General features: G+C 34.2%; 1 long non-coding RNA gene across 1 annotated transcript in view; it reads right to left on the bottom strand.

Annotated features, from left to right (window-relative positions):
* The window catches only part of LOC309481860, a 52,453-nt gene extending 39,738 nt beyond the window's left edge, over positions 1–12,715 (bottom strand). Inside the window, exon 1 of the long non-coding RNA XR_014200126.1 lies at positions 11,446–12,715. This is a non-coding gene — a long non-coding RNA (uncharacterized lncRNA). The remainder of the gene's footprint in view (positions 1–11,445) is intronic.
* Between the last annotated feature and the right edge of the window lie 2,141 nt (positions 12,716–14,856).

The raw sequence follows: 14,856 nt of genomic DNA, 5'->3' as shown, positions 1-14,856 counted from the left end.
GTCGACTTGCTGCACTGAACATTTTTAGTTGGTTCAGTTGAAATATATGAAGTAGGGATGTTTATTTGACATTTTGTTTTCTGACTGAAAGCTGATGGTTGTTAACCAGTCATCATCAGTTAACTGACATGATTTGAAGGTTAGATTAGAATTAAATGGACTTAGAATAGAATAGTCTGTGACCGATTCAAATACCTAAAAAATGTAGATTTACATGTGCAAATAGCAGCATAAACAACAGAACATGAGGATTCACACATCAAGCACCCGCAGTGCTTCTGTGAACACAGTAAACCAGGATAAAAGTGTATATATAACTGTATATATAATAAATAGGCCAACTTAAATGAACAATTAACAAAACTAAAGTGCAATAAATAATACACGCTTTAGGGTCTGTTTACACGACATCATTTTCAACTGAAAACTGAAAACGTTTTGGCCGTTCATTTCAACGAAAATGCCATTTTGGGGGCCTGACAATGAAAGCTTTTGAAAACGAGTTTTTGTGAGCTCATCTAAAGTGAGGACTAGTTATGCCTTGTAAAGCATTTATAAAGGAGATTTAAAGGCTGTTAATATTTCTATGTTCTCTATCACTGTGTGTGTTTGTTCCCTTTTTCTGTTTAGAAGATAACTGAGTCTTTAAATCTCCTTTATAAATTATTTACAAAGCATAACTAGTCCTCACTTTAGATGAGCTCGCAAAATAGTGAACTGACCACTACTAAATGCTTTATAACTCCCTGAATCTACTATATTTACTCACACTTTCTAAGTGATCTTATTAATCACTGTAAACACCTAAATAACTGGTTTGTAAATAATGCTATACTTCATTTAGAAATGATAAATTGATAATTAATATTTAATAAAGTATGAAAATGCAATTATTAAACACATTATAGATATGCTTCTAACTCAATAATACAGCGTTTAAAGGTGTATTTATAAACTGCTTATTAATGTCTGCCTTATGAATAATGATTTATCTGTTTACCAATGCTTAACTAATGATTAATAGGATGCAGTTATTATAAAGGGTTACCATATATATTATATTATATTTCTCATAATATAACTTCAAATATGCATTTTTTTATATATAAAAAAAAAAAACATGCCAAGAGGGGATCTGCAACTCAATGTCATAATTATAATGTAATTATTATTATATTATTAAGATATTAATAATGTGACTGATAGTATTGGCTGCCTATTAATTAAAACATAATTTCTACTCTTAAAAAAAATCAATAGACATGTCCTTATTTTTCTGTTTCCTTTGTTTCTAGGATGTTGATGTACAGAGATATTCAGTGTTTGAAATATTGCTCAATTTAAATGCAACCAAACATATGTCGTTCGTTACCATCCAACAGTGGACCTTTCTTGAAGATCTAATTCAAAACTTTTGAGTTGACTTGCTGCATCTGGTCATTTTGAAGAAACAAAAATGAAACACACAATTTTCTTTTAAGGTCTTTTTTCATAATATAACTTCAAATATGCAAAAAATAATAATATTTTAAACATGCCAAGATGGAATATCATCTCTGAACGATTTCTACCTATACAAGAGGGGACTCGCAATAGCCTGCAATGGAACTGTGTGTGTGTGTGTGTGTGTGTGTGAACAGTTAAGTCTGTCTTTATTTTGTAACTATAGTTACAAAATAAAGACAGACTTAATTGAATTGAATTGCTTGAGGAAAGACCATTTAAATCTACAACGGGGTAAAAAATACAGACGGTCCGGCAGCAACAGTTCAAAAGCAGAGGCGAGAATATCCTCTTATCATTCATAATATAATTTTTTTACTTTCTATGCTTGGTTATGCAGTCCCTAACAATTTACTTGCCATTGTTATGTGTCATTGCACACACACATACATATCTATATTACTAACAGACCAATGTCGCTCTACACTGGCCGAGAGGGGACTCTCGGAACGATCTCTATCTATACAAGAGGGGACTTGGCTGCAATGGAGCTGTGTGTGTGTGTGTGTGTGTGTGTGTGTGAACAGTGAAGTGAACTGGCAGTGAAGTCTGTCTTCATTATGTAACTATATATATATAGTATATTATATAGTATATTATATATTACGCCTTTTACCATTCATAACATTATTTTTCTTATTTAACGCTTATTTTCTCTCTTCATAGATACTTTCTATGCTTGGTTATGCAGTCCCTTTAGGGTTTATAGGATTAATCAAACAGAAATAGCTCTTTAAGGTAACGATTTCAGGTCACTATAGTGACCTATATTTAGTATAGCGTAAAGCATACTTTATACAGTGAATAATGATTTTATTAATCAAAATGAACTTCGCGTCCCCAGTTGGATGGTAAAGAACGATACGTGTTTGGCTGCTTTGTACATTTCTTGCCATCACAAACACACTGTAAAGATTTTGGAGGTCAATCTCAAAATGTTATGTCGACTTGCTGCACTGAACATTTTTAGTTGGTTCAGTTGAAATATATGAAGTAGGGATGTTCATTTAACATTTTGTTTTCTGACTGAAAGCTGATGGTTGTTAACCAGTCATCATCAGTTAACTGACATGATTTGAAGGTTAGATTAGAATTAAATGGACTTAGAATAGATAGGTGTCTGTGACCAATTCAAAAACCTAAAAAATGTAGATTTACATGTGCAAATAGCAGCATAAACAACAGAACATGAGGATTCACACATCAAGCACCCGCAGTGCTTCTGTGAACACAGTAAACCAGAATAAAAGTGTATATATAACTGTATATATAATAAATAGGCCAACTTAAATGAACAATTAACAAAACTAAAGTGCAATAAAGAATGGACACTTCAGGACATAATTTTCAATTTTCACCTGACAATGCAAGCTTTTGAAAACGAGTTTCAAAGTGCAAGGTTTTGAAAACGATGCCTTTACCATCTGCATGTAAACAACATAAACGTGAATTTGTGAAATTGGTATGTCATTCCAACCCGGTCACACTAAATGTGTCTCTATAGCACACATTGTGTTTATTGTGCAATTTATACGCGAAAAGGAGTTTCTGTGTGCATATGATACGCATGGGTGGGTTTAGGGTAGGTTTAGTAATGGTGTGTAATATGTAATATGTATTATATGTTTGGTTAGGATTAGTGTTGTAGGGTGCATGACATGTGTATTCACCTTATTTTCCACGAGGGTGACGCCATTACGTTCGTTTTGTCATCTTACTTCGGGCTGAGAGGGACCTCAACTTCCGTCTGAAAGGACGCTAGTTTCTAGACGTAATTCTATTGTTCTAACGGTAAAATATGTCAAGTATTGTATGGTCAGTTAGGGGCTGCCATAACAATTGGATTAAGAGGATAGAACAATTTAACCAACAGTGTTACGAACACAATGTAAAGCGATCGGAATGTTGTGGTGTACTTTACGATTTACACCCGGATGTGCCGTGTCAGTTTAGCGGAAGTCGGATGACAAATTGCGGAAGCGCAAAGTATTAAAAGTGGGCGGGGCGGAATAAGGTGAATTACACGCAATAAAGTGCTATCATATGAATGTATTAAATGCATGAATAAGCCTTTCTGCATCTGACAGGGATAAAGAAGTTTGAATTCTGGCAATATTTTTAAGATGGAAAAATGCAGATTTTGAAACCATTTTGATATGGGCATCAAATGACAAATGCGGATCAAAGATAACACCTAGATTTCGCACTTGTGATGCTGGAGACAATAATTCAGAATCAGAAAACAGACTTAGACAGTTATGTTTGTGCAAATCTGTCAGCATACCAAAAAGTAACAGTTCCATTTTTGATTTGTTAAGCTTAAGATAGTTGTCATGCATCCATACCTTTATTTCTTCCAGACATACGGTAAGAGCTGTAATTGCGAGATTTGGATCAGGGAGTGAGCTAACATAGATCTGCATGTCATCAGCATAACAAGGAAAAACCCCGTACCGTACTTTCTAATAATGTCACCAAGCGGCAACATATAGATGCAGAACAAAGTAGGTCCTAGTACTGACCCCTGCGGGACACCCTGCTGTACTAATGTTGCCTCCGATTTGTTCTTCCCCAAATAAATATACTGCAAAGAGATGCCAGAGGTGCCTAACAAAACACGCAACCTGTCAAGGAGGATGATATGACATATAGTGTCAAAAGCAGCGCTAATGTCTAGCAGAACCAAAATGCTGCAAGCACCCATATCAGCAGAAACATTAGGCGTTTCTCAATAGCAAGTACGCACAGTTTGGACTTGCCAAGTCCAGCTCAGGAGAATGACTCCCGAGGACGCGAGTCCGGTAATTCTGCTAATGGAACAGCACGTTCTTCAAAGCGTCAGTCAGCTCGCTCTGCTACTCCGGTTATCTCTGTATGTACATTTTAGGCAACAATAAAACAAAATATGTTATAAAACACCACACTGCCTCTTTTCGTTTTCATTTAAAGAAATCTTAAACATTATAGCCACACAAATGGTGATTGCCTGGATCTCACAACCTGGATCAAATTTTCATAAATCTTTATAAATAAACCACAGATTTGAGCTTTAAACAACTACATTCTCGCCTGAAAAACTCTTAAATTTACATTTCGTGACACAGTAACAGTAGTATTATATGTCAACTGTAAATTAAAAGATGGCGCTTCTTATGTTGTCATTCCCCTTGTAGCACGCGCAAGTGACGATTCTCTGTCAACCAATCAACGTCCTGCAGTTAGTCTAGCTCCACCCTTTAGTACCATACCACTGTGCTGGTACCCCAACGGAAGGGTACCCAAAAAGTGTTAAGGTTCGGCTTTTTGGTACCATTCACAACTTTTGACAGTGGAAACGGAAATAAATGCATACCGTACCGTACCGTACCGCTCAGTGAAAACAAGCCATTAGAGATTAGAGTCGAATCTTCCCTAACAATTTTTAAGTCTCTTTTAAAAAGGTATTTGTTTTCTCTGGCGTATTGATTTTTTTTTTTTTAAATGTATATATTATATTATATTTTTGTGTATTAGAGTGTGTATATTTAGGATACGTATTTAGTTGTCTTGTACAGCACTTTGGCCAGTCTTGTGGCTGTTTTAAATGTACTTTATAAATTAATTAAACTTGAAACCACTGATTGTAATAATACATCAAAATTCTTACTGTCAGTTAACCGGTTAGTCATAGTATTCTCAATGTATTTTAACACTGGCACTTTAGTTGAACCATCTGAATATTTTAAATGCAACAATCAACATAAAATTGAGTTTTGACCTTTGTGTATTTTTTTTACAGTGTATTTTTTAGGGCAATAAACCCAGACAGCAACATAGTGTTGGCCCAGATCCGGCCCACATCCGGGCTGTGTGGATTCCAGATGTGGGCCAGATCCGGGCCGATACTATGTAGCTGTCTGAGACTGGTGTTTTAGTGTTATTATGAACATCGCCATCACATTCAGAGATACTGCTAAATGTAAAAGCAATCAAACGTGTCATTCTTTATTATCAAACAGTGGACAAAATAAGTAAATTTGTGTAATGAAATGAATATAACATGTGCATGCATACTGCTGCTGCTTATCTTTAGCATGTACACTAACTTGTGTGGAAATGGGCATGGAATGGTGAAAAAATGCTGACCTAAAAATTGTTACACTTAATTTAAGTGATATTACTTAACATTAATGAACCAACATACAATAAAACTACCAAAACACATCATTCATGTCTCAAATTAAGGCATTCTTTCAGAACTCTAGTGAAGGTTTCAGCCAACAAACATAAATTAAATATACAAAACAAAAAACACACAAACAACAGGCAGCAATATGCACTATTTTCTGCTGTTCAGAATTCAATGCAGTTTATGTTACATGGTTCATGTTTACATTAATGTACAAACCTTTTGTATAGATGGTGATGAAAATGAAAGACTAAGACTTGTGTATGTGTTTAGCTACATCTTATTTTTTCTGATTTAAAAAAAATAATATTTCAGAATAATATATATCAATGTGGTATACGGTAGAAATATTACACATTTCAGTCTAGCTTAGGTTTTTAAATTAAATAACACAGTCTTGGAAATAATATGTAAGCATGTGCAAATAAGCCTGTATAGTAAATCAAGTTCTGTTGGTCTTTGTGTTTAAGTGAGAAATTAATTCATTTAAATTGAAAGATCTCAATGTTTATAAGATCTTTCAATTATGTTTAACAGTTTTGAGCGTATAAAAGAGTGTATAAAAATGGGCTCTGAGTTTTGGCAGTGGTTGTGTCTAAGTGAAATATGTAGTTTGGAAGATGTAGTCACTGAATGCATTAATACAACATTGAATGACACAGACATTTGCAACACTTCTACAGTAATACCGTAGTAAAATATATTCAGAATCTAAAAAATTAAATACTATCAAAACAATTAGATGTAGCTGAACACATACAGGTATTAATCTTTCAGTTTCATCACCATCTATAAAAAGGGGAAACTTGGGGGAAAATGTGTACTTTACTGTAAACAATGACCATGTAACATATAATGTTGTGAATTCTGAACAACAGAAAACAGCAGAAATATTTTATAATGCTTCCTGTTATTTGTGTTTTTTTATTTAACGTGTGTTTTTTTGGGGTAAAACCTTTTCTAGTGTTCTGGAAGAATGAGTTGATCTGACACATGAATGAAGTTTCAGTGCATTTTGAATGTGAAATGAACTGCTGTCAAGCTGTAAGTTGGTTTGGAGAAGATATCATGGTCTTTTAACCTGACATCATTTAAGACATCATTTAAGACTGTGGTATAAATGATTGAATGATTTAACCATAACTCATTACTATCCTTGATTTCTAAAATAGGTATTTTTCATATGTATGTAGACTAGGGTGTGTGAATTGAGTTCTTGCACTTCCCCCCCACACACAATTTACATATCAATGCAGGAAGGCCTTAAAGGCCAGTGTTTGTCTCAGGTGAGAGCCAACAACCCCCAGAGTCCTGTTACCAATATCTGTGCAACTTCTCAAATACACTAGAATAAACTAGAGAAAACGCTGGGATTTACCCTGCCAAATTTATTTTGTAAAGTTTTCTTTTGTAAAAATGTATTTAAAAAATAAATAAAACAAGAATTACACTATCTACTGTTCACTGCAGTTAATGTTACATTATCCACGTTTACAATACTGTACAAAAATATGAAACTGAGATTAACACTTGTATAGGTGTTTAGTTAAATATAATTTTTTTGTTTTTGTTTTTTTTAGATTCAGAATTTAAAACATCTGCAAATTGGCCTGTATAGAACATAAATGTCTGTTGGTGTTTGTGTTAAGTGAGAAATAAATAAAAAAATTTGCCAAAGCAATAATAAATGATCCACAGTTTGGCTCACATAAGCCCCGTTCACACAGAGATTCCGGAAAATACACTGATAATTTGTCCCGCGATTGTTTGATTTCTGTTCATTCACACTCCCAGGGATTTTCTGAAATCAGTATTATATATTATAATATAATATTTAAATATAAAATCTTGTTTACTTGTTTAGCACTATGTTCGCAATGAAACTAAATTAATGATTATTCCAAACACAAATAAAATGTAAGTTTCCCAATTCTAAAGTCACTTTTTCAAAACTCTCTTCACACAGTGATCACACCATCCGTCTATGTGAGCTAAACTGTGGATCACTGCTTTGAAAGATGTCATTGAATGCATTTTGTTCCATTTACATTCATTATTCTTAAACACAAACACCAACAGAACTTTATGTTCTATACAGGCTAATTTGCACATGTTTACATACGCTTTTTAAAACTGTTAATAATAATAGTACTGTTAAACTGTTAAAAATAACAAGTAATTTCAATCACATTGAAATAGATATTCTGATTCTAAAATATAATATAATCAAAATAATTAGATGTAAGTGTTAGTCTTTCAGTTTCATCACCATCTATACAAAAGGGGAAACTTAGGAATATTTTAGTACAGTAATGTTAAAAAGTTAGTTTGTTAGTATACTTTACTTTATTGCCCTTTTTCAGGAAATTTGTCTTGGACTCAAAGCTGCATTAGTACACAACATATACATACACACACAAACCAAAAAGAGTTTTAAAAAAACGGCATTACTACATCTGGCTATTTAACATATTAATAGATACAGGAATAAATGATTTTTTTGTAACGGTTACTCTTACTCAGTGGGACTCTATACCCCCTCCCTGATGGCAGAAGCTGATACATTGGAAATAAAACATGGCTTGAATCACTCACTATTGTCTGTGCATTTTTTTTAAAAATCCACGATTCGTAAATTGATTGAAGTGATGAGTACTCTCTTACACCCATAACTTAACATTGCAGTTTTCACAAGACGTACAAGCTGTGATTTTAATTGGACCAAAAGATTGCCATATGAAGTGTGCATCCAATAATTTAAAAGACTACCTAAAACGGCATAATGAAATAATTGCATAATTCTCTGATTTACACCAAACAGCCTAAGTCTTCTTAAAAAAATACAATCGTTGCCGGAATTTTGAACAAAGATAATCAATGTGGGCTTTCCAAGTAAATGAACGATCAATGACCACACCTAGATACTTATAGGTATCCACCTGCTCAATATTATCATAGATGATAACTGGGCTGTAATCAAAAAGGATCATGTAACATCAACTGCAGTGAATTATAAACAGTAGATAGTGTCATTCTTGTTTTATGAAAGCATTTTACAAAAGAAAACATTGTGTAATGCTCCTGTTGTTTGTGTTTTTTGTTTTGTTTTATGAGTGACAAAGTGTGTTTGTTGTTAAATCTTTTCTAGTGTTCTGGAAGAATGAGTTGATCTGAGACATGAAGTTTCAGTGCATTTTGAATGTGAAATGAACTGCTGTCAAGCTGTAAGTTGGTTAGGAGAACTGAGTGAAGAGTTTTGAAAATGTACCTAAATATTGAGAAATGTGTCCTAGTGATTGTAAAAACCTGTAATTTAATTTAATTTGGCAGGGTAAATCCCAGCGTTTTCTCTAGTTTATTCTAGTGTATTTGAGAAGTTGCACAGATATTGGTAACAGGACTCTGGGGGTTGTTGGCTCTCACCTGAGACAAACACTGGCCTTTAAGGCCTTCCTGCATTGATATGTAAATTGCGTGTGGGGGGGAAGTGCAACAACTCAATTCACACACCCTAGTCTACATACATATGAAAAATACCTATTTTAGAAATCAAGGATAGTAATGAGTTATGGTTAAATCATTCAATCATTTATACCACAGTCTTAAATGATGTCTTAAATGATGTCAGGTTAAAAGACCATGATATCTTCTCCAAACCAACTTACAGCTTGACAGCAGTTCATTTCACATTCAAAATGCACTGAAACTTCATTCATGTGTCAGATCAACTCATTCTTCCAGAACACTAGAAAAGGTTTTACCCCAAAAAAACACACGTTAAATAAAAAAACACAAATAACAGGAAGCATTATAAAATATTTCTGCTGTTTTCTGTTGTTCAGAATTCACAACATTATATGTTACATGGTCATTGTTTACAGTAAAGTACACATTTTCCCCCAAGTTTCCCCTTTTTATAGATGGTGATGAAACTGAAAGATTAATACCTGTATGTGTTCAGCTACATCTAATTGTTTTGATAGTATTTAATTTTTTAGATTCTGAATATATTTTACTACGGTATTACTGTAGAAGTGTTGCAAATGTCTGTGTCATTCAATGTTGTATTAATGCATTCAGTGACTACATCTTCCAAACTACATATTTCACTTAGACACAACCACTGCCAAAACTCAGAGCCCATTTTTATACACTCTTTTATACGCTCAAAACTGTTAAACATAATTGAAAGATCTTATAAACATTGAGATCTTTCAATTTAAATGAATTAATTTCTCACTTAAACACAAAGACCAACAGAACTTGATTTACTATACAGGCTTATTTGCACATGCTTACATATTATTTCCAAGACTGTGTTATTTAATTTAAAAACCTAAGCTAGACTGAAATGTGTAATATTTCTACCGTATACCACATTGATATATATTATTCTGAAATATTATTTTTTTTAAATCAGAAAAAATAAGATGTAGCTAAACACATACACAAGTCTTAGTCTTTCATTTTCATCACCATCTATACAAAAGGTTTGTACATTAATGTAAACATGAACCATGTAACATAAACTGCATTGAATTCTGAACAGCAGAAAATAGTGCATATTGCTGCCTGTTGTTTGTGTGTTTTTTGTTTTGTATATTTAATTTATGTTTGTTGGCTGAAACCTTCACTAGAGTTCTGAAAGAATGCCTTAATTTGAGACATGAATGATGTGTTTTGGTAGTTTTATTGTATGTTGGTTCATTAATGTTAAGTAATATCACTTAAATTAAGTGTAACAATTTTTAGGTCAGCATTTTTTCACCATTCCATGCCCATTTCCACACAAGTTAGTGTACATGCTAAAGATAAGCAGCAGCAGTATGCATGCACATGTTATATTCATTTCATTACACAAATTTACTTATTTTGTCCACTGTTTGATAATAAAGAATGACACGTTTGATTGCTTTTACATTTAGCAGTATCTCTGAATGTGATGGCGATGTTCATAATAACACTAAAACACCAGTCTCAGACAGCTACATAGTATCGGCCCGGATCTGGCCCACATCTGGAATCCACACAGCCCGGATGTGGGCCGGATCTGGGCCAACACTATGTTGCTGTCTGGGTTTATTGCCCTAAAAAATACACTGTAAAAAAAATACACAAAGGTCAAAACTCAATTTTATGTTGATTGTTGCATTTAAAATATTCAGATGGTTCAACTAAAGTGCCAGTGTTAAAATACATTGAGAATACTATGACTAACCGGTTAACTGACAGTAAGAATTTTGATGTATTATTACAATCAGTGGTTTCAAGTTTAATTAATTTATAAAGTACATTTAAAACAGCCACAAGACTGGCCAAAGTGCTGTACAAGACAACTAAATACGTATCCTAAATATACACACTCTAATACACAAAAATATAATATAATATATACATTTAAAAAAAAAAAAATCAATACGCCAGAGAAAACAAATACCTTTTTAAAAGAGACTTAAAAATTGTTAGGGAAGATTCGACTCTAATCTCTAATGGCTTGTTTTCACTGAGCGGTACGGTACGGTACGGTATGCATTTATTTCCGTTTCCACTGTCAAAAGTTGTGAATGGTACCAAAAAGCCGAACCTTAACACTTTTTGGGTACCCTTCCGTTGGGGTACCAGCACAGTGGTATGGTACTAAAGGGTGGAGCTAGACTAACTGCAGGACGTTGATTGGTTGACAGAGAATCGTCACTTGCGCGTGCTACAAGGGGAATGACAACATAAGAAGCGCCATCTTTTAATTTACAGTTGACATATAATACTACTGTTACTGTGTCACGAAATGTAAATTTAAGAGTTTTTCAGGCGAGAATGTAGTTGTTTAAAGCTCAAATCTGTGGTTTATTTATAAAGATTTATGAAAATTTGATCCAGGTTGTGAGATCCAGGCAATCACCATTTGTGTGGCTATAATGTTTAAGATTTCTTTAAATGAAAACGAAAAGAGGCAGTGTGGTGTTTTATAACATATTTTGTTTTATTGTTGCCTAAAATGTACATACAGAGATAACCGGAGTAGCAGAGCGAGCTGACTGACGCTTTGAAGAACGTGCTGTTCCATTAGCAGAATTACCGGACTCGCGTCCTCGGGAGTCATTCTCCTGAGCTGGACTTGGCAAGTCCAAACTGTGCGTACTTGCTATTGAGAAACGCCTAATGTTTCTGCTGATATGGGTGCTTGCAGCATTTTGGTTCTGCTAGACATTAGCGCTGCTTTTGACACTATATGTCATATCATCCTCCTTGACAGGTTGCGTGTTTTGTTAGGCACCTCTGGCATCTCTTTGCAGTATATTTATTTGGGGAAGAACAAATCGGAGGCAACATTAGTACAGCAGGGTGTCCCGCAGGGGTCAGTACTAGGACCTACTTTGTTCTGCATCTATATGTTGCCGCTTGGTGACATTATTAGAAAGTACGGTACGGGGTTTTTCCTTGTTATGCTGATGACATGCAGATCTATGTTAGCTCACTCCCTGATCCAAATCTCGCAATTACAGCTCTTACCGTATGTCTGGAAGAAATAAAGGTATGGATGCATGACAACTATCTTAAGCTTAACAAATCAAAAATGGAACTGTTACTTTTTGGTATGCTGACAGATTTGCACAAACATAACTGTCTAAGTCTGTTTTCTGATTCTGAATTATTGTCTCCAGCATCACAAGTGCGAAATCTAGGTGTTATCTTTGATCCGCATTTGTCATTTGATGCCCATATCAAAATGGTTTCAAAATCTGCATTTTTCCATCTTAAAAATATTGCCAGAATTCAAACTTCTTTATCCCTGTCAGATGCAGAAAGGCTTATTCATGCATTTAATACATTCATATGATAGCACTTTATTGCGTGTAATTCACCTTATTCCGCCCCGCCCACTTTTAATACTTTGCGCTTCCGCAATTTGTCATCCGACTTCCGCTAAACTGACACGGCACATCCGGGTGTAAATCGTAAAGTACACCACAACATTCCGATCGCTTTACATTGTGTTCGTAACACTGTTGGTTAAATTGTTCTATCCTCTTAATCCAATTGTTATGGCAGCCCCTAACTGACCATACAATACTTGACATATTTTACCGTTAGAACAATAGAATTACGTCTAGAAACTAGCGTCCTTTCAGACGGAAGTTGAGGTCCCTCTCAGCCCGAAGTAAGATGACAAAACGAACGTAATGGCGTCACCCTCGTGGAAAATAAGGTGAATACACATGTCATGCACCCTACAACACTAATCCTAACCAAACATATAATACATATTACATATTACACACCATTACTAAACCTACCCTAAACCCACCCATGCGTATCATATGCACACAGAAACTCCTTTTCGCGTATAAATTGCACAATAAACACAATGTGTGCTATAGAGACACATTTAGTGTGACCGGGTTGGAATGACATACCAATTTCACAAATTCACGTTTATGTTGTTTACATGCAGATGGTAAAGGCATCGTTTTCAAAACCTTGCACTTTGAAACTCGTTTTCAAAAGCTTGCATTGTCAGGTGAAAATTGAAAATTATGTCCTGAAGTGTCCATTCTTTATTGCACTTTAGTTTTGTTAATTGTTCATTTAAGTTGGCCTATTTATTATATATACAGTTATATATACACTTTTATTCTGGTTTACTGTGTTCACAGAAGCACTGCGGGTGCTTGATGTGTGAATCCTCATGTTCTGTTGTTTATGCTGCTATTTGCACATGTAAATCTACATTTTTTAGGTTTTTGAATTGGTCACAGACACCTATCTATTCTAAGTCCATTTAATTCTAATCTAACCTTCAAATCATGTCAGTTAACTGATGATGACTGGTTAACAACCATCAGCTTTCAGTCAGAAAACAAAATGTTAAATGAACATCCCTACTTCATATATTTCAACTGAACCAACTAAAAATGTTCAGTGCAGCAAGTCGACATAACATTTTGAGATTGACCTCCAAAATCTTTACAGTGTGTTTGTGATGGCAAGAAATGTACAAAGCAGCCAAACACGTATCGTTCTTTACCATCCAACTGGGGACGCGAAGTTCATTTTGATTAATAAAATCATTATTCACTGTATAAAGTATGCTTTACGCTATACTAAATATAGGTCACTATAGTGACCTGAAATCGTTACCTTAAAGAGCTATTTCTGTTTGATTAATCCTATAAACCCTAAAGGGACTGCATAACCAAGCATAGAAAGTATCTATGAAGAGAGAAAATAAGCGTTAAATAAGAAAAATAATGTTATGAATGATAAAAGGCGTAATATATAATATACTATATAATATACTATATATATATAGTTACATAATGAAGACAGACTTCACTGCCAGTTCACTTCACTGTTCACACACACACACACACACACACACACACAGCTCCATTGCAGCCAAGTCCCCTCTTGTATAGATAGAGATCGTTCCGAGAGTCCCCTCTCGGCCAGTGTAGAGCGACATTGGTCTGTTAGTAATATAGATATGTATGTGTGTGTGCAATGACACATAACAATGGCAAGTAAATTGTTAGGGACTGCATAACCAAGCATAGAAAGTAAAAAAATTATATTATGAATGATAAGAGGATATTCTCGCCTCTGCTTTTGAACTGTTGCTGCCGGACCGTCTGTATTTTTTACCCCGTTGTAGATTTAAATGGTCTTTCCTCAAGCAATTCAATTCAATTAAGTCTGTCTTTATTTTGTAACTATAGTTACAAAATAAAGACAGACTTAACTGTTCACACACACACACACACACACACAGTTCCATTGCAGGCTATTGCGAGTCCCCTCTTGTATAGGTAGAAATCGTTCAGAGATGATATTCCATCTTGGCATGTTTAAAATATTATTATTTTTTGCATATTTGAAGTTATATTATGAAAAAAGACCTTAAAAGAAAATTGTGTATTTCATTTTTGTTTCTTCAAAATGACCAGATGCAGCAAGTCAACTCAAAAGTTTTGAATTAGATCAAGAAAGGAACGACATATGTTTGGTTGCATTTAAATTGAGCAATATTTCAAACACTGAATATCTCTGTACATCAACATCCTAGAAACAAAGGAAACAGAAAAATAAGGACATGTCTATTGATTTTTTTTAAGAGTAGAAATTATGTTTTAATTAATAGGCAGCCAATACTATCAGTCACATTATTAATATCTTAATAATATAAT

This window comes from Leuciscus leuciscus (assembly GCF_965113295.1).
Source record: "Leuciscus leuciscus genome assembly, chromosome: 19".
Lineage (NCBI taxonomy): Eukaryota > Metazoa > Chordata > Actinopteri > Cypriniformes > Leuciscidae > Leuciscus > Leuciscus leuciscus.
The sequence above is the reverse complement of the archived record's forward strand: the minus strand, read 5'-3'. Positions and strand labels throughout refer to the sequence as shown.